Consider the following 25,977-nt stretch of genomic DNA (forward strand, 5'->3'; position numbering starts at 1 on the left):
TCCATGTATTGGTTTGTACCTTTTCATATGGTTGGTTATTTTGGTTTTTTTCCTTTTGATTTAATTGCATTTCATTGTATATATTTAGTTTATTTGTTTTTTATAAAATTATATATTTTTTTATGTAATTATGTTTTGGGTTAAATGCCAGTTAGTCATGTCTTGTTCTATTTATACCTTACACTATTGAATACTATATGTTTAAGATGATCTACACTGCTCAAAAAAATTAAGGAAATACATAAATCACACATCAGATCTCAATGAATAAAATATTTAAGTGGAAAATCTTTACTGAGTAATACTGTGTAATTTGTTGAGATCAAAATGATGTAAAAATGGTCAATGGAAACAAAATCATCAACCAATTGTAGGTTGTATTCAACTTCACTCCGAAAAATCAAACTCAGAAATTTAAATCACTGGCTGATCCAACTTGCCTGAAGAATGATAATACCTAGCAGCTTTAAAATATTCCCGTACACCACCTTAAACAATCTCTTTGAATTTCAAATAGAGCTTTTAAAGACCATTGTGAAAGTCTTGTCTTTAACACAATTACACATTAAGACCACCATTTCCATATAGTTAGAGGTAAGCATAGCTTTACCCAGGTTTTGGGGCATTTGTGTTTATTAATTTGTTATAAATACCGTGTATTTTGGGTGAAATATCTTTGATTTCTGTCAATAAATTGCCAGCCTTATTTAATATCAGTCCTGTTTTTTATCCGTTTGTTATCAGTGAGCACAGCCTGCCAACGCATCATGAAATTTCTGCAGCTAATGCAATTTCTCTTTTTAAATTAATTTGAGTATTTTTTATATTTTTACATTTGTAACAGAGAACTAATTCTCATTTATCTCCACATTTAATTGATGTAACACATCATCTGTAGAAATGGACATTTACTAATCCTCCTTGAATAGACATTTTAATAATACCTTTAGATATTGTTTAGCTAAAGGAAGCACAAACTGGGTAAGATACATGTTTTTTTTGCTTTATTTTATTGCAGCTATTTATATACTTTCAGCCTTAAAAGCTGACATATTTCTACAGTGCATTTACTATGGATTGAGGAAATAACTAATGCTGTTTATTGTGAATCCTGCTATTCCCAGAATTCTCATACTGACCTCCAGTGGTCAGAAAATTATATACTGTATATATACTGTAATACAAAAGCAGAAAACAATGCCTTTAAGTTATCTGGTTTATTTTAATTACAATGGGTATTGTATTGCTTCAGGACAAAATAGTATTTGATACACTCATTTTCTCCTATAAACAAAGAAAAATAGTTCATCATCTTGCCTCATAGCTCTAAAGTGCTGGATTTAAATTTCAGTATGAATATTCCTTATACAGAGTTTTTATACTCTCTCTTTGTCCATGTGGGTTTTCTCTAGATGTTCTGGATTCCTATTCTAAAAACATGCAATTTAGTTTCACTGGTTACTTTAAATTAGAGTTTTAAGTGTGTCACCCTGTCCTGACTGGATTCGCCTCATGCACCCGAACATGTTCTGCACTGCAGCATTCTATTGCTACAACAAATACATTTTGAAAATTCATGAATGTATCTTGTATTGTTATCATTATTTATTGAAATTGTTTTTCCTTTAATGTGAGAGTGCCCTTACTCATCATTGCCAATTAGCTTTAAAAAATGTTGAATGCCATGATCTCAATAAAGTAAAATAAAGATTTTATTCCTTTTCTTTTTGTTCTTTAGTTTGATATTTTCTGGAGTAAGGTTGGGAGCAGACAGCCAATTTAGTGATTTTTTTGGATGGGCTTGGACCTGCACAGCTTGTTGGAAGACAAACCCTTGCTACCCCTGCTATGGGTAAGATTTTAAGGAGAAAATGATAAATCAAATATTTCCTTTTAGAAAAAGCAAGAAATACAAGGGTAAGTCAATAATTATCTGCTCTGTATTTCTAAAAAATTATAGCTGCAGTAGAAAGCATTCGGTACATAGACATTTTTTTGTCAATATAGTCCCCCTTCTTTTCAATGCATTGGGTCTAACTTTCCACAAGTATATGCTTTCAGAAAAAAAGCTTTTATTTTGTCTCTAAGCAGCACACATACCGCTTCTAACACACGTTGCTCCATTACACGGCAAGCATTACTTTTTCTGCAGTGGGTTGAGTTTTGAATTTTTTTTTTTTTTGGACTGGTGCTCTTGGGTGTTTCCATTCCATGCTCTTCCATTTAACCTCCAGTTGGAAGTGATGATCCAATGATTCCCTTCAAATATGCATCACCTTCATTAACTGTTGTGGTCCTGTAAGACCATTTTTGTTTGCTCTTCTGTGAGCTGTTTCGGGACCATCATTGCTGAATTTCTCAGTCCATTAGTAAGCACTCCTCCATGGGAAAAATGCTGTTTATATACTGTGTACAAAGCCTTCTGTAGATTTTGACCCCTGATACACCTGGCTGCTCTTCTTTGATGCAAATGTAGAGCAGAGAGGCCATGTTTACTGCTAGAAAGTAGCAACAAGAGAAAGTGACTGATCAAGGTTGAAACTTTACCACTGTGACCGCAGACACACCGTGTTTCCACATGTGTGCATGGAAACTGCACAGCCAACCCAAACAAAATTATTGGTAAAGTGTGTAAAATTATTGACTTACTTTCATAATAATGAATATGTGCTTTGCAAAAAGTGTACAAATGACAGCTGGACATATCATTCCTTTTTATTATACTTCTTGGAAATTATAAAAATCTGGAAAAGTTATGGAATGAAAATACTCATTCCTAGAACACAATACAGGTTCTTGCTTTTGGCTGTACTGACTTCTGGTAAATCATGAACTTTTTGTTCATTGTGACAGTCCCTTTTAGTCATTTCCAATGGTCTGAAATCATTTTTATTAATGAAGATACATTTTTTAAGTTAAACAATTTTTAAATAATTTTACAGAAAATATAACAGATGGATGCCATTTTATATTATATTTTTTTTTCTTTGTTCCAAACTATAACAGTTTCATTACAATACACTTTGAGCATTCATTTTTTTATATTTAACAAAGATACAAGACAAAATGTACAAGTATTCTTCTTATCCTGCCCAATTGCTGCCAAGACCGGTTAGGAGCAGGCACTGATACAGTGCATTGCCGCACCCACTACATGACAGGATCCCAGATTAGGACCTGAGTGCAGCCATGTAACAGGTGACACCTCAGCACCACACTAGTCAGATGGAATGGAATCAGTGTGAGGTTTTTAATGGTGGCCAGAGTGCCAATTCTGCCAACAGCCTCCAGGTTTTTCCCTGCAGGTTGGAGGGCCTACATGCAGGGCTGGATGCAGATTGACGTCATACCCAGGACGGAGCAATGGCAGGTTAAAGGGCCTTACTCAAGGGCCCAACGAAGCAGAGTCACTTCTGGCATTTATGGGACTCGAACTGGCAACCTTCTGATTGCTAATGCAAATCCCTAGCCTCAGAGCCACCACTCCGCCCCAAGCCAAGCCAAGCCAAGAAATATAATAAACCAAAGTATATCTGATGTAAAAAGTGAAAAAAAGGTGAGTTTACTGGTGCAATTTAAACCATAACACAAGGAGAGTTATCATAGATAATTTTTGCAAGTCTGAGCCACTCACTTAAATCTGTCTTCATCAATACTTTCTTGTCTTTCACCATATTGTGTTCACTCAGTTCTTTTACATTGCAGGTGATATTCAGATTGGTATGATGGATAAGAAGGGGCAGTTAGAAGTTGAAGTCATAAGAGCTCGAGGTCTCACATCCCCTGTATGTACCTTTGGTTTGTTTTTCAGCCAGGCATCTGTACTTCATTTTTCAGGTTACTAGTAGGAAGCCAATGTACTTGAAAATGCTGAAAAAGTAATTTAATCATAGAAATGTTTTATACTTTTTTATAACCTTGGTAGCAAGATATTTCTGACATTATGGCAAACACATTTGGCCTAATATTAAAATGCAAGTTAGTATCCTGTTCTCTTTAGTATCTACACTGGGCCTAAAACAGTTAATACAGTTTAATTTAGAAAACATCAGCCTTCATAACACAAATCAGAATTTGTAATATTAAATTGCTGTGCTGTGTGGTAGGTCCGCGGCTTCCGAAAAAAAAGGTCGGTTTTTAAATCGGTATAGCCGAGCCGTTCTCCGTGGGCGTGATTGCACGACCGCAGGGAGTTAATGAGGTGATCGGAGCGAGTCACACCTGCACGTGTGGGTGTGGTCGTTCTTGTTTGCCTCATTGGCTTCCTGCGGCATGTAATTAAGGCGCTGCGCCCACGGAGGCACCCGTCGGTGTGTGTATATATAGACGGATGTATACGAGAGTGGGGAGTAGTGATGGGCGGAGTGAAGCCTCACGAAGCAGCAACACGTTTGAAGCAATTGTGTCGGAAATCGTATTGAAGCTTCGAAGCATTTGACACTCACCTCTCTAGGGACACCTCCTGGCCATTTTCATTAAAGTTACACAAACTTATGATCCACTTCAATGACGTCTGTCACAACTCTTATTGCTTTTATTTTTCGCAGCTACAGACTGACAACGAAGAGAAGGGTTCGTCAGCAGCTTCTAGTGTCTGATGTCTAAAAAATATAAATATAACTAACGCCGACAGGCAGAATGCACTATACGATAGCAAGAGTTAAACAAAATAAGACGCCTCACCTCATGGATTCCCGGCTCTTTCAATTAGTATTTACTTTTGCACTGTATCATTATAATCGCTCCTGTTATTACTATTATAATTAACCCTGATCTTTTCTTGAGATCACATTTAATAGCCTTAAATGTTTTCTTTGGTCTGACTTAATTAAAACGGAGTAGACAGAAAATAAAGGTTTATCCCTGTACTTTGCCATGATATAGGTAAGCACATTTTAGAAAGAAAAGGTGAAATCTTTAAATCACAGATGTTATTATGCGATCAAGTATTAAAATATTTTTTGGAGCTCAAAAGTAACGAGTTCGCTACGAAGAAACGACGCCGTCAGTGGCTCAATTAACTAAGGTGGTTGCTTTCTTTTCTAATTGTGTTGTATTGCTATCGCGAGTTCGATCCGAACTAAAGACTCATCATAATTAATAATAATTTAAAAAATAATCTCGAGTGAAATCTTTATAACCAATTTGAACTAAATAATTTTGAGAGATACTGTGGAAGGATCGCATAAGAGATCTGTTCGGGAATCATTCCCACTTAGAATCGCCATCAAAATGCGATGACTAATTGCATAAGGCAGCTCACGTATTTACATTAATTCATCTTCTATTCATCGCCATTTGACGTCCATGAACCCCTCCATTGAATAAGGTGATAACAAACCCACTGTAGTAGATCAGGTTGAATTTGCTCTGCTGCACCAAACATTCAAAGGTGTCAATCTGGAGCACATCAGAGAGGCTGAGAGACACAGTGCAGATCAGTCACCAGCACACAGACACACACGGGACACTCCATGGTGAGCAGTGCATGTACCAAGTGAGCATTACACGTATCAAGGTCGGCATTAAAGATCCTCTTGAGTGCTGAGGCAACAACACAAAGCAGCGGGATAAACACATCTGGACCTGCTGCCGAAAAAGCATTTGCTTTTAACAACAGCATCCCTCCCTCGTGAACACATCTTCAAGGTCCGGACAGGCAATCAGTAAAAAGTTGTCTTAGTCACAGCACAGTGCAATAATAAAACATTTCCTAAAACATATAGTTGTCCAGTCTGTATCATTCCTAAGCAATCTTCCAGTTATAGAGGCGCAATCCCAGTTACTAACACATTTACCGTGTAGCTGTCCGTCCCCCCCCCCGACCCCCAACACTCAAAGTAAGAACACATTCCACCTTATTAATTTAATTTTTAAAATTTTAAACCGCTAAGCCCGCCATCAACAACTACAATAACAGTTGAAATCGTCAGTCAATTTTTTTTTTGTTATAGACATAAAACAAGATGCCCATTTCCATTTGATATATTTTTACTAGTGTTCTCGCCTTGCTCACTCTCGGCCCACGGTGGAATTTGCTGTTAAATGGAAAAAAAAAAAAGAAAAACAGACTCTTTTGGGTCACAATTTGTGGACGTGGGACCCGAACCCACAAAAGCCTTATTATGGAACGGCAACGCTACCGCTGCACCACTACTTTTTTCAGCAGGGTGGGTGTATATAATGCATGTTTTTTATGTATGTATGTATGTATGTAATGAAGACAAAAACAATTATATATAGATGTATACTATATGACATACGTTCAGTGTTGCATGAAAACATTGCATGAGGTGAAGAATGGATATTTATGAGAGTATTATAGTGAGAGATGTGTCGTCACCCGTATTACTAAGGTCATCTTTGCAGCATTATGCATTCTACAAGTCGGCATTTGTATGATGTATAATTTATAATTTTATTTTTTGCCACAAAGTATTATCGGGAACAATCATTTAACATGTATGGATCATCCACAAACATTCATTTCAATGGGAATTCTGTCGAGTTTTTGAACTCTGTTGATGCCATATGTACTTCAAACGGGAGCTCTATGAATAATGATTTGAAGCACTAAGCAGACATGCACACTGGAATCATCAAGCTTGGTTAGAAGCACTGTGCAGACATGCATACTGAGATTGCATCATGACGGGTATCCGAAGCCTCAGTCATGCGTAGTGCTGAGATTGTGTCATGACGAGCTTCAAACAGATCTTTGAAGCCTCAGACATGCGTAGTACTGAGATCATGACAGGGCTCCGAAGCCTCAGACATGCGCACTGGGTTAACTGAGGCTTCGAAGCTTCGAGCAGATTCGAAGCTTCGGACATGCGCACTGGGTTAACTGAGGCTTCGAAGCCTCAAGCAGATTCAAAGCCTCAGACATGCATAGTACTGAGATTGCGTCATGACGAGCTTCGAACTGGGCTTCAAAGCTTCAGACATGCATAGTACTGAGCTCATGATGGGGCTTCGAAGCCTCAGACATGCGTAGTACTGAGCTCATGACGGGGCTTCGAAGTCTCAGACATGCGCACTGGGTTAACTGAGGCTTCGAAGCCTCGAGCAGATTCAAAGCCTCGGACATGCGCACTGTGTTAACTGAGGCTTCGAAGCCTCGAGCAGATTCGAAGCTTCGGACACGCGCACTGGGTTAACTGAGGCTTCGAAGCCTCGAGCAGATTCGAAGTCTCAAACATGCGTAGTACTGAGATTGCGTCATGACAAGCTTCGAACGGGGCTTCAAAGCTTCAGACATGCGTAGTACTGAGCTCATGACGGGGCTCCGAAGCCTCAGACATGCGTAGTACTGAGATTGGATCATGATAGGGCTTCGAAGCCTAGAGCAGACATGGTCACTCGTTACTGAAGCTTTGTGAAGCCTCAGCCTTTTTATGGAATGTTTAATTTTGTTCAAAACCGTACGTCATATAGTATACATCTATAAATATAATGTTTTCGTCTTCATTAGGAGAATACAACTATGATACTCTCATGTCAATTAAACCAATTTAACGTGTATATGTCAAACAACATATTTCCACATCCGCCGCAGTAAGAACAGTAGTAGTAGTTCAGTTGTGCGAAGCTCGTTAATTATCCTGATTAGGTGGCTCAATGGTATCGCAACTGTTTCTCAGTAAAAACACCAGGGGTTCGCGTCATTGATCCTCCACTTGTGAAAGGTTTTTTTTCAATTCCTCCATTTAACGATATTTTCAGCTTAGACGGATAGCGAGCGAATTAATGTATAATTATATTGTGTATGTAAAGAGTTTCACTGTAAAACGTAATAAGCTTCATATTTCTGTGTTTGGAGACCCTGGTGTCGTACTGAATTTGTATTGTAGAAAAACAAACTACTGTGCAGCATGCCTAAATGTGTCATTTCGTTTCTGATCGCTATACAGCACTACCAATTTGAGACAATTCGCTATAAACAGTTTCAGCCAATCAGCGCCTTCTAAACATGCAGAATGACAGTGTGAACCTTTATTGTAGCGGCGCAGCATCTTCGTTTCAGTCAGTCATTGTCCTGTTAAACTATTTACTGTTAAGTGCTGCTTGAGGTACCGTCTATAGTACAACAGGTAGCCTACGTAGTTCTTAAATGGGTTTTGTAATGCACACACAAGTCTCCTAAATTATTTATTGAAATGCCTACATTTACAGTGTCCGTTTTAGGAAGTCGTAGTTTTTACTTGTTCCCGTTATTAGGAATTATAATTTCTCAGTGTCATATATTATTCGTTACTACTCGCGAGTCCCGTATAAAAATGTAATTATTATTATTATCATTGAGATTCTGTTTTATATTCTGTATAAGCAAACTTTTTAAAAGGAGCGTTAATTGAACTGACTATAGCAGACTTGTCATCTTCTTAAAATGACTTTATTGATTTGATATTGACAATTAATCATAAGGTCAAAAATCAAGGAGGATATGAGTTTGCATGGACTGTGCTGTTTCTTTTTTTTCGTGACATCGTGTCAGTAGAGTGCGCGTGACGTTAACAATGCATTCTGTCCTAAATGACAGCGCACACGCTTTTTGATATTTCCTAAAGGCCAATGTGTCTCAGTTTGCTCAGTAATATATTTTGACAGTGTATTTTAGTGAGAATGATTATAAACATATTACCCACGTTCATTTCCCTTGTAGATATGTAACGTTTGGTGAGAATAAATAAAAAGTAACAACACATATAATAGTTATGTTGCATTGTTTATGATTAACAAAATTCATAGTTTATCAGAAATGTTCTACTTATACAGTCTATTTATTCCACTTCTGAAGGTGTACACTGTCGGCATTCTCCATTGCATTGGCCCCCCGAGTGTAACATGTGCCAGTGCAACTGAGGGGTGGCAGACAAGCTCACGTAATGGGTGACAAGGCACATCCTCACCCTGATGCCGAGGCTCTTGTCATGAATATTTCCATCTTGTGCTTTTTCTTGTTCTTGCCAGTTTACTATTCTTATTGGACACGTATGTAGAGGAAATGTGTGTCTTATTTTATGTCTATGAAAGGAAGGACGGTAAAGCCTTGAATGAAACCGAGTGTTGATGCTTTGGGTAACAAGACAGGTTAAGGAGCAGGGAATGTTAAATGTGACAGTGACTGCAGGGGATTGTGGGACTGAAGATGGTTTAAGAATACAGAAATGACAAAAGCTTACTCTTTCAATAATTCTATTTACATCAATGATTTATCTGTTGTTTTGCAGTTTGGAAGATTACTTATTTACCCCCACCTCCCAGCGCAGCCTTGATAAGATGCATTCAGAAGGAAAGGATGTTGCTGACAAAGTCAGGTGCTTCTTCGAAAGTTTGCCTCCAGATGTGCTTATCCAGCTGCTCCTTCTTGTTAGTACTTGAGTGATCTTTACGTTCACCTCTGGATGAATTCGCAAAGTTTCTTTACAACTTTTTTTGTCTCATTAACGCAGAAATCCCGAGGCTTTCCTAAAATTGCAGAAGACACTGTGGATGGCGCTGATTCTGTTTTAAAGACAGTTGTGATTAGTTATGCAGCAGACGCTTTTACTCACATTGCTTTTTGGAAATCAATAATAGAAATCAGCTACAGATCTGTGAATCACTGAATAGTAAAAACATTTAATGAGGAGTGTCTTGCGCATATACTGGTGTAATGACCACATCGGCTTTAGTGAAGCGTTTCTTAGCCTCTCTGATATGATCGACATGGGGTAGAGTAGATTCTGGATTGTTATAATACGTGCTACCTTATGCAAAATATGCTCATTAATTTGTTACAGATTCTAGGTGGACACGATTCCACACCTAGGAAAAAGGTGCCCCATGTAAATCGTTCGTAATGTCTCCAAAATATATTTGTTAACTTTCAGACAAGTACTACTTAATTGTTTTATACAAAATCCTTATTTCAACATATGCCAGCCCCAATTAGGATTTGAACTCGAGTTAGAACACCTTATCACTGTAGCAGGAACAACTGCTTTTACGCTTTGAGCCAAAGCACTTCGGCAGACTAGTGAGTGACCAAATCGACTGCTGACTGCGCAGATATCAATGACGCCATTACGCTAGCATGACTCAAAATCACGTGACGGGTGCATTTGAAGCAAGCCTCGAAGCAGCGCTTCGATCTCCAGTGCTTCGAAAGCTCGACACAGTGTCGAAACCTGAGTATCGAGCGGGCCACCACTAGTGGGGAGGATAAATTGGAGAGAGAAATCGTGGAGGATGTAAGGGAAGGAGAAAGGTTGATGGAGAGAGAAAAAGCGGAGAAAAGGTCGGAAAACAGCAGTCAGGTGGTGACGATCCGGCCACCTGGAAGGTGGAGACACCATGAGCTGGGGCCCTGCGAAGGAGTGTTATGCTGATGTGCTCTGGGGGCTGGTTCGCCCCACTGAATGTATGAGTGAGTGGGGTGAGCAGGAGAGGTGCCCTCCTGAAGGATCTGAGGAGCGACTGCGGGTGTGCGAAGGACCGAGGGAGAAGAGTTGACCTTGGCGGTCCGGCAGGGACATCCTAATGGAGGCCAAGACGAAGGTTAACTGAAGGAGCTCGTGGTTGTTGGTTCTCCGCCGGCAGAAGGTGCAATGGGAGGAGGGCTGGAGAGTAAGGAGAGACTGCGTTTTAACTACTGCATATATTAACCTTGTGTTTTATGGATTTATTTATTGTTGGTTTTTATCCCCACTGGATCTTTGTTTTATGGAACTTTGGACACTGCACTTTTGCACTTTGTTTTGATTGTTTTAATAAAAGCACTTTTTCACCTTTGAATATATCCCCTGGCTTCAAGTGAGATTTGTTCCCATTTGTCCCCATTTGTCAGCTCCTCTCAGTGGTATTACTGACGGTGTTGGGTTCAGGGCTCCCCTAAGGACGTTGGGAGCCTGAAGAGAACACGCATCATCACATGTTGTCACATCACATTTAAGTAATTGTATTTCTCCTTTTTCAGCTCCCTATGTCAAGGTTTACCTCCTAGAGAATGGAGCATGTATAGCCAAAAAGAAAACAAAGATTGCATGAAAAACACTTGACCCTCTATATCAGCAGTCACTACTTTTTGATGAGAGTCCTCAGGGTAAAGTGCTTCTTGTCAGTGACTTTATTGTGAAGATGCTTTAATGTTAATTAACATAACACGTCACAAGAATTGTTTTTTGATAAGCCTGTTTTTCAGGTTCAGCAGATAGCTATGTCTCTTTTCTTCTTTGTATCTTTCTTTCACACTTTTGTAACTTATGACATTTAGCTGAAAAAACAGATCAAACTGAGATTGTCAACATTACTTCATTTGTGGAACAAGGTAATGCTTCTCATACTTGTATTTCTACTTCCTTGTGCTATTTATATTTTTGTTTTTGTTTTTTTTTGCATATCTGGTTGGAGGAATTAAGCTCATATAAGCACATTGATTTTTGACTGCTTTTTTAAGTTTCTAGGTGTCTTTAGCAGGGCGGACTTGCTGTGTTATGACACCTTAGTGCACCACACCTTGTTATGCGAGTCACCCTCACATATCTTGCTTAGCAGCACATCACTTCAGTGGTGCTAGTCTCTTCCAGTATTCACAATACATGTTTACCCTCTTATTACAGTGACTACCCAGTGTTCTCTTCCTCATACTAGAACAGTGGTCTTCAATCACGGTCCTGGAGGGCCGCAGTGGCTACGGGTTTTCATTCCAGCCAGTGTCCTAATTAGAACTCAGTCCTAGCTGATAATGAAAGTTGGTGTTCGACTCTCTGCCTTGTTAGTGCTTTCATTCATCAAAGACAAATTTTTGTTACTTTGTATATCAGAGGTCCGCAATTACAGTCCTGGTGGTCTGCTATGGCTGCAGGTTTTCACTTTAACAAATTTCTCAATTAGAACTCATTCATTTACTAATTTTAGGGCTTAATTTTAGTTCTCTTGCCTGTTACCATTCAGAACCCATCATTGCCTATTTTAGATTGTAGCAGCTGCATTTAAGTTTTAATTGTTTCCCGTTTTCTTAATCAGACATTAGTTAATAATGAGATGCAGATAACCAATAAACCAGCAGCTCTTGAGCTCACGTGCTTACCATGAAGTATCTGTGATAAAAAATGTTAAGAAATGAATGAGAGGGGAATTGGAAGGACCATTAAGTTTAAATCTGTTCTGGTCCACAAGACACATGAATAATGTTCTCACAGAAGGAAACTCTACAGTGCAATTAAAATTGCTCTTGGATGAATGCAAGCATTAACAAGCTAAACAGTTTAATACCAAGTTTCATTATCAGCATGGACTGTCTTCTAATTGGGAAACTAGTTGAAATAAAAACCTGCAGCCCACCAGGACTGTGATTGTGGACCCCTGTACTAGAAGAACAATTACAAGCAAACTTAATGCAGCACTTTGGATACCATTAAAAGCTTCCAGTTCATTTGTAATTGATGTAGGGGTATACATTTGTAACATTTAAGCTTTTTAGCATTTCTTGGACAGCTAAAGCTTATGTTGCAGCTATGATACATTTCTGATTCAAATCCTTAAAGTAAATTAACACATCTACACTGTTTGCTTTGCGAACACTGGTACTGTCATTGTGTACTGTTTGTGATTGGTGTCAATTGTAAAGACATTTAAAGTTTCACATTGGAATAGATGTACTGTGCCTATGAATATATTCACCTCTTTGGAGTTTTCACATTTATTATTACACAGCATTGAACAACAGTAGATTTAATGTTGTTTTTTTTTGATTTTCATCAACAGAAAAAAAGATAAAATATCAAGGTGAAAAATAGACCTCTGCAAAGTGGTCTAAATTCTTTACCAATATGAAACACAAAATAATTGATCACGTAAGCATTCATCCTCTTTAATATGGAACATCACTGGGGCAGCCAATTGGTTTTTGAAGTCACATAATTAGTTCATTGGAGATCTCCTGTCTTTAGTCAAGATGCTTCAATCAATTGTCATCTAAATGCACCTTATCTGGAAGGTCCCACTTGTGGAGAGTTAATATGGTGGCCTCACATGCACAATGAAGTCAAAGGAACACTCTAAGCAACTCCATAAAGAGGTGACTGAAAAGCACAAGTCAGGAATAGAGACAAGAAATCAACCATTAAGAAATGGAGAAGAGAGTATGAAACAGCTGTAAATCTGCCGAGAACAGCAAGACAGTGACCCCAAACATAAAGTCAGAGCTACACAGGAATGGCTTAAAAACAACAACGTTAATGTTCTGGAGTGGCTGAGTCAGAGTCCAAATCTGATTCCAAATGAGAATTTGTGGCTGAACTTAAAAAAAGGCTGTTCATTCACATGAAACCTTGAGCAGTTTTGCAAAGACAAATGAGGAAATAGTACAGAGGCCCAAAGCTATCAAGGCTGCCAAAGGTGCATCTACTAAATAGTGACATGAAAGGATCAATTATCTATCCCATCAGCATCACTGTAACACACATTTTTGGGAATGTGGGAGGAAAATGAGAATACTTGGGGGAAGTTCTTGTAAGCATGGGTAGAGCATGCAGATTCCACACAGATGATGACAGATTTCAGATTAAGTGGACTAAATCTGTGAGGCTGCAGTGATAACCATTGTCTCATTATGTTGTACACAATATATTTTATTCATTAAAAAAGTGAAAAATAACATGGGCTATCTACCTCAGCCCAGCAAGTAGGAAACTACACTGGAAACCCATCCCCCATTCCCACCTGCTTCATTCCTACTGAAGTGTCAAGAAACCGTATGCTTAGGCTGTGTGGTGCAAGTGAGATATTCAGTGTATATTACGGCACTTTGAGCTACATTGTTTGTGTGAAAATGTGCTATATAAATAAATGTTGTTGTTGAAGGGTGTTAGGTTGGGATCAATGTTTTGGATTGAATTGAAGACCCGTCTGTCACCCTCATTAACTGGTCTTTAATTCAAAAGCTCAGTGTCTGTTTAGATTCTCTTAACGTTTGTGTACTACTTTTAATTTCCTAGAGGTGTTTATTTAACAATATTTTGTCAAATAATGTATGCAGTTAGGATATTGTGAGCATACTACTGGATAACTGACATGTGGATTATGTGGCATGAGAAATTTAAGATTTTTTTAATAAAAGTGTTAATAGTGTTTGCTTATTGTACAGTGTCAGCCCCCTAGCTGCCCCCATTGAAGCATTCTTTGTTATAAAATTTGTGATTTCTGTTCTCTATTAAATCATCAGATAAATAATTTTCTCTGCTGTAACAAATTACACAGGGCAAGAAACAGATAAAAAATATATAATTTTTAGGTTAAATATTCCTTTAATTAGAGTGGTAGCGCTGCTCCTCACTCCCTGCGTGGAGTTTACATGCTCTCCTCGTGTCTGCATGGGTTTCCTCCCACAGTCCAAAGACATGCAGGTTAGGTGGATTGGCAATCCTAAATTATCCCTAGTGTGTGCTTGGTGTGTGTGTGTGTGTGTGTGTGTGTGTGTGTGTGTGTGTGTGTGTGTGTGTGTGTGTGTGTGTGTGTGTGTGTGCCCTGCGGTGGTCTGGTGTCCTGCCTGAGGTTTGTTCCTTCCTTGCGCCCTGTGTTGGCTGGGATTTGTCCCGTGACCCTGTGTTAGGATGTAGCAAGTTGGATAATGACTGACTGACTATTCCTTTAATTAAACACAAACATAGTCTCTAATACCTAAGTATATTTAGTAAATGGGTGTAACATCTGTAGATTCTGTACAACACAATGGTTTGCGGTTTCTCTTATGATATTTGTGAGTCACTTGTGTGGCGTAGCTCCCAAGGTAAATATTTAAAATATGTAACTTAATTGTGTTAGCTTTTTCAACAGATTTCTTTAATGACTTGTAAACTGGAAAGTGTAAATATACACTGCCTGACCAAAAAAAAAGTCGCCACGAAAAAAAAGGTCACACACTCTAATATTTTGTTGGACTGCCTTTAGCTTTGATTACGGCACGAATTCACTGTGGCATTGTTTTGATAAGATTCTGCAATGTCACAAGATTTAGTTCCATCCAGTGTTGCATTAATTTTTCACCAAGATCTTGCATTGATGATGGTAGAGTCTGACCGCTGCACAAAGCCTTCTCCAGCACATCCCAAAGATTCTCAATGGGGTCTGGACTCTGTGGTGGCCAATCCATGTGTGAAAATGATGTCTCATGCTCCCTGAACCACTCTTTCACAATTTGAGCCCGATGAATCCTGGCATTGTCATCTTGGAATATGCCCATGCCTTACGGCTACACAGCTGTTCAGTCCCAATCCCTAGAGTTCCCTTCGCATTGTGCGTGTGGAAATGCTCTTACTTTCACTATTAAACATAGACCTGAGTTCTACTGATGTTTTTCTTCAATTTGATTTCACCAAACGTTTAAGTGATTGCCGTTCACGATCATTCAGGATTTTTTTCCGGCCACATTTCTTCCTCGAAGACAATGGGTCCCCACTATCATTCCAGTTTTTAATAATGCGTTAGACAGTTCTTAACCCAATTTTAGTAGTTTCTGCAATCTCCTTAGATGTTTTCTCTGCTTGATGCATGCCAATGATTTGACCCTTCTCAAACAGACTAACATCTTTTCCACAACCACGAGATGTGTCTTTCGACATGGTTGTTTAAGAAATGAGAAGCAACTCATTGCACCAGTTGGGGTTAAATAACTTGTTGCCAGCTGAAAGATAATCGCCCATGCAGTAATTATCCAATAGGAGGCTCGTACCTATTTGCTTAGTTAAATCCAAGTGGCGACTTTTATTTTGGCCAGGCAGTGTAATTCATCTGTGAGTATTTCTTGAATTCACTTTTAAATTTTAAGTTATTATATTATGTGTGGTGTAGATTTGGGGCAACACCACTACCTCATATATGATAAATGCAAAAGTTAGAGGCTTCCATCCATCCATTATCCAACCCGCTATATCCTAACTACAGGGTCACGGGGGTCTGCTGCAGCCAATCCCAGCCAACAGAGGGTGCAGGGCAGGAAACAAACCCTGGGCAGGGCACACACACACTAAGCACACACTAGGGACAATTTAGAATCGCTCCTATGTCCCCAGGATACGAGTCTAAGACCAGACAGGAAAAAATGGCTACACTTCCTGTTAAGTACAGACAAATAGGAAGAGGAGAGTAAAGGGGGCCAGACACTGGAAGTGATGTCAGAAGTGGTTGACCTGTCAATCATCCGGTCTGCAGAAGGAGGAAGAGAAGAGACGATAGTATACAACGCTATCTTGTGCATTGGCGTTATATTGCCTCCACTAGAGCCTGTAATAGCTGTGCACAAGAGGCATGTGTGTGACAATGGAAATAAAGGCATGATCACTATGATACAAATGTTCTCTAGATAAAAGTAATTGTAAAACTTGAAAGATGACATTCCAGTCCTAAACAAAACAATGGCACGGATATTTAAAATCCAATCAAACATTTCATCTCCTTGAACAGCGCTATGTACATTATGTACTGTACAGCTGATCTTATAATTTAATTTTTAAATAACACAAGGGTTTGCTAAGGTCGACTGATTCAAGGGCAGAATTTAGTTTCAGCTGGAACGCCTTGTACCTGGTGTGCATTCTGAAAATATTGAATGGTCATTGAAAGTCAGCTCTTTAACCACTTTTCTTATTGCCAACAGGTGATAGTCTGGGGAGACTATGGCCGTATGGACCACAAGTGTTTTATGGGAGTCGCACAAATCCTATTGGAAGAGTTAGACTTGTCTAGTATGGTGATTGGCTGGTACAAACTGTTCCCACCCTCCTCCCTTGTGGATCCCACATTAGCACCTCTGACCCGCAGGGCTTCCCAGTCGTCTCTTGAAAGTTCAACAGGACCTCCGTGCATAAGGTCATAGTGGCCAGGCAGAAGATTCGGGCCAATTCTGAACTAAGGAACTGGGAAACAATCAGAACCAGAAGTAGAAAGGATCAAAGCTTTGTTGGAGCCAGACAATCAATCTTGTTTTTTGCCAGTAGTACATTTTTCTTCAAAAAAAATTAAAAGGGGGCTGTTATAAGTAAAACAAATATCACAAAACTGCTTTCAATTGGCAGAATCATGCACCCGTTTAAATGACAAAAAAATTAACTAAGTTAGCATCCATGCAGTTTTGGGATAGTTACAAGCAAAGCAACAAAATACACTGTTACATGAAGCAATTCAAATAAACTGGAGTGTTTATGACTTCATTACAAGTGAAAAACAAAAGCCACACTTTCCTCCAAACTTAAGCAGTGTTACATTACTGAGGTTATGTGCCTGTCTTCTGCACTTCCTCTGTAATGCTGGCGGAGTCCCATACCAAGGACTTTTTTTAAAGCAGTTAAGAAGTGCTATAAGAGTGAGCTGATGTGGTGCTCTAAAGCACTGGCAAAAGATATATATATATATATATATATATATATATATATATATATATATATATATATATAATATATATATATATATATAATATTCACGGCATTCGTAGTCTGTGTCACAATCTGATTGTATGGGTGGTTACCTACCAGGTAACGCTTTGTGGTTGGTCAGCAATCTGCTAACATCCGCCACGGTGCCCTCAGTTTTGTGAGGAGCAGATCATAGAATGGTTGAAATAGTTTACTGTCAAATAAATGCAAAGAGTACACGACACGTGTTTCGCCCTCATTCTGGGCTCATCAGGCGTATATATATATATATATTATAAATAAATATACTGGCTGCACCTAGCTATTATCTGTTAATAAACAGGCAAGGTCTAATTTGCCATGCAATTCTTTCGGCTAATAAGGTAGATCACTGCTCGACCTGCTGAGCAGGAAGAATGAAAGTGTTGGTGCACTACATTATTATTTTTATTAGATATTATTGTTTTAGTGTAACAATGGCCAAATGTAACTACTGGTAATTGGATGGTATATTTCTACTGAAATCAGTTGTCTGAACATTCCCCTGTGCCTCTAAATGAATTTCTAAATCATGTCATGTAAACATGTTTAATAAAGTTTACTTTCCACGTCCAGTAAGCCTGACTTGTTTAGTTTGTCAGTATTAAAAGTAAAATGCTGATGGTTTACAATTATGTGTTTCACCTAGAGAATGAAAATATTCAATTGCACCTTTTCCTCTTTGTGTTACAGATGTGGCTCCAATGACTCGTGTATGTTTTATTAAAAAAAAGAACATTTCTTTACATCTACAAATAAAAGAATGTGGGGAAGACAATGATGGCATTTTCATAAGTTTCTTTGCTGCTGGGTTACTCTTGCTTGAATGGTTCAACAGTGTACTGTAAGTGTGTTTTTCTAAGTAAATTAAGTCACATGAAAAATATATAGTTTAATGTATAAACATTTTAGAAGACTTTGATTAAATAGAAATCTATGTGTGATGCACACATCAACCTTATCATAAAATAAAATCAAAATGTTATAATTTAACTTAACATCATTGATTACCATGAACTACTTAATTATTTTACATTTCATTATTATACAAGGATTTCCTTAAAGTGAAGTTATTTGTATCAAACTAATGTATAAAAACAGGACAGTGCTATTCAGATATTTACATTAAAACTAATTATTTATAGATTTTATGCAATGTTATATTCATTTTAATCAAATAATTTTCAAAACCGCCAGAATTTCCTGTAACATGAACTAAGGGTGAACATTTTCATTAATTTTGTATTTTGCTGTATGTTATGGAGTGGACAGGCTTCCCATGTTAGGCTGTGTTATATCCATTCTGTTATATCCTTTCTAAAGATGAATATTATATAAAAGAAAAAAACGCTTGATTTCACAAACATTTTTAAATTTTGAAGGGTGGTGGCAACAGGGGGTAGGTGACACTGTGATGACAGACTATTCTTGAAAGGAGGGCAAGTATACATCTGCTTTATATATGCGCACCAGAAGAGAGAACCTGTTACTTCTCTCCCCACTCAGAACAATGAAGGCCACAGATATCAACATTGGGACATTTATTGGACATCAAACAAATAAAACACCCAAGAGTATGCTGGTCTTGTCCGCTTGACGCTTGAGACGACTGTCCATTGCCGGCAGTGCTTTAACTTTGTTATTATTCAAATACTCCAGATATATTGCTTTCTGATGCTACTAGTGAAGTTTCCAAAGATACAGAGTACAATGTTGCATCATAACAACAAACTTCTAAAGATTTGCAGGGGAGCCAAAAACAGTGACAGAATATGACTTGCTGCAAGGGGATGCAAATAAGGAATATTCAAACACAGGCCCTGACATACCTGACTCTGCAGTTGTACAGCCCAGGTAGTAGTAGTGCTAGCAGCAGGGCTGTACGTGAAGAGCCTTTGCAGTCACCATGTTAGACAAAATCAGGTGCTCATTTGCCATTTTCTTCTACAACTGTCAACACACCAACCAAATATCAAGACTACAGCAGGAAAATTCTCAGAAAATCATACAGTTTCTGAATTGAAGTATTTAAGATAGTTCATAGTTAAGATGGGTGTGGAGATGAAAGTTATGAAAGATACCATAGAGGTTATTAAACAACAAGGGAAGGAAGAAGTGAAATACATAGATAAATCTTATGAGCAAACAAAATTGTATGAAATCTTCTTTTTCTTCTTTCAGCTTCTCCCTCTCTTCCATACTCTGTGTTATTGTGTACTATTGATCCCAAGTATTTAAACTCATCCACCTTCGCCAACTCTACTCCCTGCCTCCTTGTCATTCCTCTGACCTCCCTCTCATTCACACTCATGTATTCTGTCTTAATCCTACTGACCTTCAGTCCTCTTCTCTGAAGACCATATCTCCACCTCTCCAGGGTCCCCTCAACCTGCTCCCTACTCTCATTACAAATCACAGTATCAATGTGTAAAATAAAAAGACATATATACAATTGGTGCCCATCTCAAATACATTTAACAATCCTCTTGATCTGCTAAAATAAGTGGCTGCTGATAGATGAAAAAGCAAGTACTGTACCTTAGAAAGTTAAAATAAAATTCTACAGAAAAAAAGGATTCTGAAGACGATGTCACATAAACAGTCATGTGTGAGTTCTTCATTTAAACCTGGGAGACATAATTAAGGAAAATGTACTCTGAAGATTTTGCTGTAAACATTTGATAAATTTCACAGACAAGAAAATATCTTCTGCTGCTCCAGACAAGGAAACAAATTCATTTTGAATGCAAGGGTATCTGCAGTTTTCCGGGTCTTTCTTTTATGAATGTTGAGAAGGGGACTACAGGTAATGGTATGAAACAATACATGCATGATGTAAACATAAATTTTGGGCTTATGCAACCAGTAAAGAACTGGGATGTGGCTGAAGATTAGACCCACAGTTGTGCTTCACCTGAGGATACAGTGAAGAAATTAGAGTGCTTTTTGTAAATGTTTTAAAACTTGAGTAGGATCTGATTGAGGCCTGATCAAGGACTGGAAAGTAATGTGAAAGAACAAAGGGAAGTAATCATTGGTGGGAATAAGGAAATGTGAGAAACAGCTCAGTTAAAGATTTGCAAATTATTAATGGTTTTCATAAGCTATATGCATTGTGTATGACATATGCTGTAAATGTCCTTAGTGTTGCTAACATTAAAATATTTCACTGTCCATGGTTAGTACATCTATGGCTGATTTCATTTCCTGTTTTATTTTGTTTCTGTTTAGCCTTTCTATCTTGATTTTTTCTATTTCTTTTTCCTTTCCTCCTAAACATTTATTATTTTATTAACTCATCAAATTTTATTCTATTTTAGTTTACCAGCTTCTTTATCTTTCTGCAAATTTTCATTATTCTGTTGCCTAATACAATTCAATTAACACTTCTGTCTCTCACAATTCCCTCTTTTCTCTTTTAAATACATCCATCCATCCATTTTCCAACCCGCTGAATCCGAACACAGGGTCACGGGGGTCTGCTGGAGCCAATCCCAGCCAACAGAGGGCACAAGGCAGGAAACAATCCAGGGCAGGGTGCCAACCCACCGCAGGACACACACAAACATACCCACACAAACCAAATTATTATTATTATTATAAACCCTTTAGGGTGACATGGTGGTGCAGTGGTAGTGCTGCTGCCTCGCAATTTAGAGAAATATGGGTTCGCTTCCCAGGTCCTCCCTGCGCGGAGTTTGCATGTTCTCCCCGTGTTTGCTTGGGTTTCCTTCGGTTTCCTCCCACAGTCCAAAGACATGCAGGTTAGGTGTATTGGCGATCCTAAATTGTCCCTAGTGTGTGCTTGGTGTGTGTGTGTGTGTGTGTATACGCGCCCTGCAGTGGGCTGGCGCCCTGCCCGGCGTTTGTTTCCTGCCTTGCACCCTGTGTTGGCTGGGATTGGCTCCAGCAGAGTCCCGTGACCCTGTAGTTAGGATATAGCGGGTTGGGTAATGGATGGATGGATAAACCCTTTATTCAGCTTGAAACAGGAACAGCAGGGTTATTTATTATAGCGGGATCTACCACTCTCTTAAACACAGACATAGCAATCAGGCAGGGTCATGGCCAGGTTAGTGGCCAAGTAATCCTGTTCCCTGCATTTATAATGTTCCTTACATCACCCATCAACTGCAATCGCTTATACCGCAACCGCAATTGACTCGGATCTGTTTCAGCTGCGAGCCACTTCTGCGTTGGGAGCCCATGGTTGCCCTAGCAAGTGATAAGTTGTCTTCCATAGACGTGGTGATCGTGCTTCGGGATGCTCTTCAGCGTGACGTTCCATTGGGGAGTGTCCCAAACGAGAGTTTACTCGTCTTGTCAAAATTACATTTTTGTGCCTCCTGCTTGCGCTGCTGATGCTCTACCACAATAGAGGACAATCTTGCAACCTGCTCTTACAGCGAAACAACTCGGTCAACAAACCTTCCCCCATGGGGCATCTCTCGATTTTCTGTACATTCATCCCAAAAATGTCCAACACCCCCTGTGGTCGCCGGCCAAATAATTATTCAAAGGGACTCATTCTGATTGATGCAGGTGGGGCCTCATGGACAGCAAACAAGAGAAAAGGTACAACTGTATCCCAAGAAGTTGGATCATCATGGGCTACATGCCGAATCATCTGTTTTAGGGATTTATTAAATCATTCAGTCAGGCCATTCGTCTGCGGATGATAGACCGTGGCGTGTAACTGGTTAATTTCCGAAACTTTCGCATAACTGCTTAATGATGTGGAGACGTAAAGGGTACGCCCTGATCAGTGAGAATCTTGCAAGGGATACCAATATGTGTGAACATATCCTAGAGTGCTTTTGCAATAGTTCGGGCGTCTGCCTGTCGCTGCACTGCTACTTCTGGGTATCTTGTGGCCTAATCAATTAACACGAGTATATACTGAAAGCCATTTTTATTCCTGGGACGTGGACCAACAATATCTAATCCCACCCTCTCAGAGGACGTCTAAAATAGGGATTGGTGCAAGGGGTGACCGGGCAGGTCTGTGAGCGGAAACTATTTGACAATCGGGATAGGCCTTACAAAATCACTCCACATCCTGGCCCATATTCACCAATATGTTCCCACGACTTTTCCGCACCCAGGTGACCATCAAAACGTGACTGTGAGCAATTTTTAAAACCTTTTCTGTGTGCTCACTTGGTACTACCAACTGCTCGATATGCTCATTGCCCATGAAATCAGAAATCACCTGATACAGTAAACCATCCTTAATTAAAAAATGAGGTGTTTTAAAATTCGGGTCCTTTCTCTCTCCCAGTAATAAGAGTCATTTGCGACATAGGCTTGTCTGAATGCAAAATCCAAGTTGTTATCGGTGCACTGTAGGCAAGCAAACTCCGCCTGGATGACAGTCTCTGCTTTCTCTGTGTTTGATGCAGAATCGCACTCGCCTCCCACCACTACCATGTCCAATGCAGCATCGCACTCACCTCCCACTGCTATTTCCTCTTCATCCGGGTCCGTATTGAGTGTCCGATCTGTGGAGACTGTTGGTGAGTGCGACAGTGTGGAAAAGTTTGCCAGCTGTCCCAGGTCTTGACTTGAGGATTCATCCCCCAGCTCTCTGTACAACTCTGGTTCAATTTCAAACCCATTTCCTTGACTAGCATTGTCTGTGGCGAGCCCCTCTCTATCCACTCCAGGGGTAGGCGCTCTGCAGGTGGCTAGGACCCATGGGAAGTTCCTTTTTCCTATTAGGAGTAGGCAGGGAGTGGTCTTGGATATGGCAGTCCAAACCTTAAAGCACTTCCCAGAGGGAAGAATATAGTCGTGTCTGTTTTAATGTCCCCATGGATACAGCGGATGTTTACTTTGTCTGTAGCCTTACAAGGAGTCTGCTGGAGCAAGTCATGTTGGACTACACAGAGATCGCTACCGGAGTCCAACAGTGCTGAGCATTCCCATCCGGCCAGTGTAATAGAGACCTTAAAATTGTCCTCCTTTAACATCTCGGGGGAAACTTGTGAGCTGCATTTCTGGGCCAAACTGATAGCCATTGTTTGTGCAGGTGGGAGGTGACATTCCCGAACCAGATGTCCCAGTTGGTCACAGAAAAAGCTGCTGCATTTAGTCCACACTATGGTGTTCTCACTCTGGCGTCTTCTTCTCATGGTGCTGGCAACCCTGGAGGTCTGTGCTGGCTGGATCGAAATCGGGGTCAAGCCTGTATAGCCCCGTTGTTTCCAGGTGGCTTGTGCCCCTTCTAGTCTGCGGGTCAGATCCAGCAGCAAGTGGACATTTTTCCATAGCATTTCCTCACAAAATCTCTCATCTATCCCTAACAGGACTGCATCAATAGCGAGCTTCTCCACAATGTGCTCAAAAGGGTCTCTGCGGATCCAGCTTTGAATCAGGTCCACTAAGCCCTGGATCTGTCCTCGTACAGGGCGATCCGGTTCAATTTGTCATAGCTGAAACTGGCACCTTTTGACCACCGAGCTCACAGCCGTGTGGAGGAGGATCTGTTGCTTCATGTAGTCATAATCATCAAGCCTTTTGGGAGGGAGATTCTGTACGGCTTGGAGGGCTTCTCCAGTTAAAGACGGGGCTAAAATAGCTGTCCAGGCTCCCCTGTCCCAGTGCATCAATGTTGCCATACATTCAAAGCAGAATAGGAAACACTCAGGGTCATCTGAGGAAGCCATCTTCGGCAGCACATCTCACGGCCACGCCAAGGAAGTGGTGGCCGCCAGAATCTCATCCTGCTCTGGGTTTTGCTGTATTTCTTGGGGATCCATTGTTGCAAGGACCCCACTCCTGGTACCATGTGACGTGCGAGTCCCTGTCTTGCACCCCAAAACACGAGGCTGAGTCTCAGTACTTTGTCACAACCAACTTTATTCAGCTTGAAACAGGAACAACACAATTATTTATTGTAGTGGGATCTGCCATTTTCCTAATCACAGACACAGCAGTCAGGCAGGATTGTGGCCAGGTTAGTGGCCAAGTAATCCTGTTCCCTGCATTTATAATGTTCCTTGCATCACCCATCGACGGCAAGTGCTTATACCACAACCGCAAATGAGTCAGTTCTGCTTTAGCTGCAAGCCACTTCCACATTGGGAGCCCACGGTTGCCCTAGCAAGTGTCTTCCATAGACGTGGTGGTCGTGCTTCGGGATTCTTTTCTTGCATGCTGTTCTGGTGGGGGAGAGTCCCAAACGAGAGTTTACTCGTCTTGTCAAAATTACGTTTTTGTGCCTCCTGCCTGCGCTGCTAATGCTCTACCACAATAGAGGACCATCTTGCAACCTGCCATTGTTAACTGATAAACTGTCTTCCATAGATGCTGCGATCGCACTTTGGGATGCTCTTTGGCGTGTCATCAGTTGGGGGGAGTCTGAAACGAGTTTAGAAACATTACAACACATATTATATGTAATGTAGAAACTAGGTTAAAATAAATCTGCCCATGCTTCCATTAGTATCCATGGTTGAAATTGTACTGTCTGATGAGAATCAAGATACAGGCAGCATTTCTACAAATTACCAACTTATCCTAAAGCACAAACCCTCGAATGATGAAAGGCAAAATTGGAAGTAGGAGCTTTTCATTAGAATCTGCGGTACTGAGTGGAAATCAGCCACAGCCAAATAAGACATTTCATCAGTTTGTAGTAATCATGGTGTCATTTTTTTTATAAATCGTGCATGTCATGCACATATGTTGGCTTGAATTTCCAGAATATGTTGAGGACAAGACTTGGATTGTGAACAGTGTTATCTGTGGCCGTCATATCAGTTCTACAATAAGCTATTTGCTTTTTAAATACACCCCTTTACAACACATTTTAGGACAGATGTTATTTTTCCTCCTCCCAGTTATGCCCTTAGATTTGCAGTTGTACCAAAAAGAGATTTTCAAACACTTATTTGGCACTATAAAAGAATTGTTCTGCTACCAATTGTGTTTTTGGTTCATCCTTGAAAAGGAGCTCCCTGACTTACTGCTGCTTTGTGCTAGAACTGTTAGGCATCCAACACACTAAGCAAAAGCTGGTTTCCTTTATCATTAATAACAATGGAAAGTAACTACCATATTTCTGATTTAAAAATCACTATTTTAAAGAGATTGCTCATTTATCTACTTTGGCTTCACATGTAGTCTGAGTTGCTTAAAACAATAAGATGTTATTAAAAATACAGATATTCAGATCAGCCGTATTACATTTTTGTTGCAGCTGCAATGTGGAAATAGAAAGAGAGAAATGCCATTGAGATTTATACCATTGACTGATTGCTCCTACCCATGACACTTGAACTGTCGTCCAGTGCTACAAAGTATCACATCTTGTCTAGTGTAACAGACCTATTGCATACTGTATGTGTCTTACGCTTTGCTTTAAATTTTGGTTCTGTTTTTAACATAATAGTTTCCTGATAAACACTCAAACTCTATTTTTACAGAATATTTTCTAAGTTTCTGCGAATAAGTTCATCTGCTAAATGAATACCTAATTATCATGTGGAAATACTTAAAGACCATTATAATGCAACATTGACTACATTGCGAAACACGTACA

The 25,977-nt window shown here is 39.6% G+C and overlaps 1 protein-coding gene and 1 pseudogene across 1 annotated transcript in view; both read left to right on the forward strand.

The window, feature by feature from the left end:
* Positions 1 to 25,977, forward strand: part of LOC114665897 (deoxynucleoside triphosphate triphosphohydrolase SAMHD1-like) — a 157,565-nt gene that overhangs the window by 20,553 nt on the left and 111,035 nt on the right. The window lies entirely within an intron of this gene.
* LOC127525926 (regulating synaptic membrane exocytosis protein 1-like) lies at positions 1,746 to 17,346 on the forward strand (annotated as a pseudogene).

The sequence above is a fragment of the Erpetoichthys calabaricus genome, chromosome 15, assembly GCF_900747795.2.
Source record: "Erpetoichthys calabaricus chromosome 15, fErpCal1.3, whole genome shotgun sequence".
NCBI lineage: Eukaryota > Metazoa > Chordata > Cladistia > Polypteriformes > Polypteridae > Erpetoichthys > Erpetoichthys calabaricus.